We start from the raw sequence: 5,124 nt of genomic DNA, 5'->3' as shown, positions 1-5,124 counted from the left end.
CTATTAGAGCCAAAGTAATATATGTTAAATCTATATTGATTTTTATTGTGACATCTTCAATTTTAATGTACCGTATTGCTTTTATTAGCATGAACTGCTGGGAATTTGTGGTTCATCTGGTGGGTTTAAAAGTGATAAATAAACAAACAAGTTTCCATTAAAAGCATTACAAAAGAAAATGCCAAGTTTTCCCCACTTTTCTGATCTATTAGCAATTTTTTATTTTCTTGTTTTCAGTGACTGGTAAAAGGAACAAAATGTTGCCTCCATTCTAGTGTTGCTTGTTTATTCTTTTCCTTTGAAGTCTTTTAAATTGAATTTTATTTAATTTTGCATTTCATACCATATTGGAGGCTTCCTGGTAAAAAGTATGCAGATAGTTTGATAAATAAATACAATGCTAATTCACTTGCATATAAAGAATTCTATACTTACATGCATGTGTTAATTTGCTTGTACAGAAATGTTAGAATGAGAGGTTTTCTCCATAGATTTATCATGCATATAAGATATTTTATTAGATTTATTAGTTTTGAAGACTGTCCAACTTCAAAAAATGTCTGGGAGACTTGCAACATTCACAATACAGGTAGTCCTCAACTTATGACCACAACTGAGCCCAACATTTCCGTGACACATTTGTTAAGTCAGTTTTGCCCCATTTTATGACCTTTCTTGCTACAGTTGTTAAGTGAATCACTGCAGTTGTTAAGTTAGTAACACGGTGGTTAAGTGAATCTGGCTCCCCCATTGACTTTGCTTGTCAGAAGGTCGCAAAAGGTGATCACATGACCTTGGGATACTGCAACCGTCATAAATATGAGTTAATTGCCAAGCATCTGAATTCTGATCACTTGACTATGGGGATGCTGCAATGGTCCATAAGTGTGAAAAAGGGTCATAAGTCACTTTTTTCAGTGCCGTTGTACCTTTGAACAATCACTAAGTGTCATAAGTTAAGGACTACCTGTACATTATTAGACAAATATGACTGCTTGGATAAAAACCATATCAGTAACTTGTCTAAAGTTTCTCTGCTCTTTGTTTAAATCTCATTAACTGGGTTCATACAGCATAATAGTCCAGTTCTGCCGGTTGATGACCCCAATGATACTACTGATACTAGACAGGCCACTCAGACCCCACAGCTGCATTTTCACAATGTACTTTCATAATATTGATAGTCTCTGCCTTGGGTAAAAAGGTTGCCTGTTAATTGTTCTCCTGATCAAATCCCAATATCATCACATCTCCATGAAGCTACTTGGGTCAGGGATAACTCCATATCGCCCTCAGTGCAACATTTCTTTGTCTGTGGTGATGGAGAAGGAGAAGCTGCAGTGCAAAACTTTCATCCTGCCCCTACCCTTCAAGAGGATCATGGAGCGCTGGTGGCACAATGGTTCAAATGCAGTATTGCAGGTTAACTCTGCCCACAATCAGGAGTTCGATCCTGATGGGCTCAAGGTTGACCTTCCTTTCAAGGTTGGTAAAATAAGGACCCAGATTGTTGAGGGAAATATGTTGACTTTGTAGTTTACAAAGTCAACATATTTCCCTCAACAATCTTAGAGAGGGCTGAACGCACTATGAAGTGGTATATAAGTTTAAATGCTATCTTTAGTGTTAGCAGCCACAATCACCACCAGCTGTTCACACTAGGCATTCAGTGGAGATGATAAAATAAGATTTACAAAGGGCTTGGCTAAAGTTGGACTGTAGCTACCTTTCTTTCTATCACACTGACAATCTTCATTCATCCAAGTCACTTAGAACCTAAAGGCTGCATTTCAAGTACTTTTAAGGTTGGGCAGTCTTTGCCCTGTAGAAGGGAACCGCCTCCCAGTAATTTCTGCCAATGAAATGCCAAGGACACCAATATCAGTCTTTAACAGAGCAAATATTTGCTCATTGATCTACAACAGATTGAGCAGCAGTTAGTTGCACAGGACTTTTCTGTTCTCTTGCACCCTCTGCTGAGAGAGGAAATTGCCCAAGAAATTACCCAAGAAGAAATTACACATATAGAAGACTGTCATTTCCTTGGGGAGTTTGGTTGCAGAAGCAGGAGGAAAACTACAGAAAGCCCTATTTCCATCGCCATGATGCAATTTACCTCTGAAAGCCACCGTCTGAGACTGAACGACGGGAACACTATCCCGGTGATTGGACTTGGTACTAGCACAGGTATGGAAAAGGTAAAATAACCTTTTTTATTTACTGATTTTTGTGTTCCTGAGCATAAGATCCATGCAATGCTTAAATGGTTAACTTGCTTTATCTGCTATGGACACTGATTTGACTTACTATAATTTGTTTCCTCTACTCAGAAATAAAATGCTATACAGTGGTACTTCGATACTCATAGTTAATTGGTTTCTGGAAGCATGATAGGTGCCAAAAACAATGAGTACAAACAAATTTCCCCCACAAGGAATAATGTAGTGAGTCACAAAGCAGCCAACACTGACAAGTTCTAGCTTGTGTGTTAAGTACCAAACAAACCTTGAGTACTGGAACAAAATGTTCGTGTATAAACGCATTGAGTATCAAATTTGATGACTTTCAAAGCAGTTGAGTACCAAGGTACCACTGTATAATTTAGTCCATGCTATCCCTATTGCTTTAAAGAAGAATTAAGGTCATCCTTAATAGCTTGGTCTTTTTCAAACTTGGCAAGTAATACTTTGGTTCTGGAGAGTAAATCTCAATTTTGCTAGAGATGATGGTAGGTACGGTGAGGTAAACATTCTCATCAATTATAAACTTCCCGTAAGCTCTGAATATTGGAGCTCTGCAAAGAAAAGTATGGAAGAATGGAAATAGCATTGGTCATTGATGGATGAGTCTTGTTGGGACCTGGATGGATAGAGACCTCTTGGTTGCCTTTGATCAATCATGGTATTCTTTGCCCTAACTGTAAAGGCTGAGAGTTGAAGGCAGAGTTAGGAGCCCTGCTCTTTTCTTTGTGACAGTTTTAGATGCGGGAAGAGACATTGGGCTGATGGTTACTCTTCATGGAGTGCTGTGGGATTCAGTCTCCTCCCTTCTACAGGTAATCCTCAACTTATGACCACAATTGAGCCTAAAATGTCTATTGTTAAGCAAGACAGATGTTAAGTGAGTTTTACCCCATTTTGCAGCTTTTCTTGCCACAGTTGTTAAGTGAATCAGTGCAGTTGTTAAGTTAGTAACACAGTTGTAAAGTGAACCTGGCTTCTCTATTGACTTTGCTTGTCAGAAGGTCGCAAAAAGTGATCACATGACCCTGGGACACTGCAAACGTCATAAATATCAGCCAGTTACCAAGTATCCAAATTTTGATCACATGACCACAGGGATGCTGCAATGGTCATAAGTGTGAAAAATGGTCATAAGTCACTTTTTTCAGTGCTGTTGTAACTTTCAACAGTCTCTAAACTAATGGTTGTAAGTCAAGGATTACCTGTATATGAAGCTTCTGGGGAAAATCTGTTTGGGGAAGTCTTTGAAGTGAAAAGATGCTCTTTTCTCCCTGTGAGAAAACCTCTAGACCAGAGGTCCCCAACCTTTTGTGCATCAGGGACCAGTTCCGTGGAGAGAGGTTTTTCCATGGACCAGAGGGTGCGTGGTTTTGTGTGCTGCCTGCATCCCATGGATGGGACTTTGCTTCTTTGTGCGGACCGGTTGCTGGCATGCCGGGGCCTGGTACTGGTCCACGGACCGGGGGTTGGGGACCCCTGCCCTAGACTCTACCCCTCAACCTGTCTACCATGGGACAAAAATAGAGAATGTGGCTGAGACCCAGAAGGAGGATGGAGAAAGATCATGGCAATGGGAGCTTTTGCTTGACATCATAACACTCTAACTGGCTCCCTTTGGAAGTTTGATTGACTCCAGTATTATCCCACTTCTGGAAAAAGTTAAAACTGACTTTTCTGAAAACCTTTGGGAGTTGGCACCGGGTATACTTTTTGGGTGTCTAACATTGTATCTATTATGTATTACTATTCGTTTAGTGTACTATTTGTGATTATGTTGGCATACGAATGTTAAATAAATAAATAAAGCAAACGGTCTCATCCTGATGGATTTCTCTGAAGCAGTGTAACAATATTGTAAAATAAATTCTAAACCAATCAGTGACTCCAAGTCCACCCAGAAACTTCTGACCAACTTGGCGCCCTCAATTTTGTTGACTGCCGTGGTCGCGCTGGCTGGAGATAACGTGGACAGTTAAAGTTCAGCATACGCTCTCTTGAGGTGAAACGATTGAACACAAGACAAACGAGATCTCGCTCAACACTGTTCTGAGACAAAAGTAAACTTAAATGGTTAGGAAATGCCTCGGGGCTTGTTTGCAAGTCCACGGCACTTTGACCTAGCTCACCTTCTGCTTTTGTGCAATATCCTTTCGCAAGTGGACAGTCTCTACCCCATGGGAAGGGACTGCCTAGAAAGCCCCCAACACTACCACGACGCCAATTTTACCACTGAAGAGAAGGAGCGCTGGCTTGAGGTCCAGCTGCGTTGTTTGGACAGGCTATTCCTTGTTCTCTTGCGCCCTCTGCTGACGGGAGAAGCCCTCCCCCCGCCGCTTATAGAAATACTTTCCTTGCAAACTGGAAGGGAAAAAAATATATATATACCGAAAACCCCGTTTCCATCACCGTGATTCAATTCACACCCGAAAAAGCACCTTTTGAAGCTAAACGACGGGAGTACTATCCCGGTGATAGGACTTGGGACTAGCGCAAATATCACAACCGTAAAACGATCTATTTACATATAAGGAATGGTGGCTGGAATTGGGTATGTCTAGTTTAACGAAGAGAAGGACGAGGGGGGACATGATAGCAGGGTTCCAGTATCTCAGGGGCTGCCACAAAGAAGAGGGAGTCAAGCTATTCTCCAAGGCGCCTGAAGGAAGGACGAGAAGCAACGGATGGAAACTAATCAAGGAGAGAAGCAACTTAGAACTAAGGAGAAACTTCCTGACAGTTAGAACAATTAACCAGTGGAACAACCTGCCTCCAGAAGCGGTGAATGCTCCAACACTGGAAGTTTTTAAGAAGAGACTGGACAGCCATTTGTCTGAAATGGTGTAGGGTTCCTGCCTGAGCAGGGGGTTGGACTAGATGACCT

The sequence above is a fragment of the Protobothrops mucrosquamatus genome, unplaced genomic scaffold, assembly GCF_001527695.2.
Source record: "Protobothrops mucrosquamatus isolate PMUCROS unplaced genomic scaffold, P.Mucros_1.0 scaffold1120, whole genome shotgun sequence".
Taxonomy (NCBI): Eukaryota; Metazoa; Chordata; class Lepidosauria; order Squamata; family Viperidae; genus Protobothrops; species Protobothrops mucrosquamatus.
The sequence above is the reverse complement of the archived record's forward strand: the minus strand, read 5'-3'. Positions refer to the sequence as shown.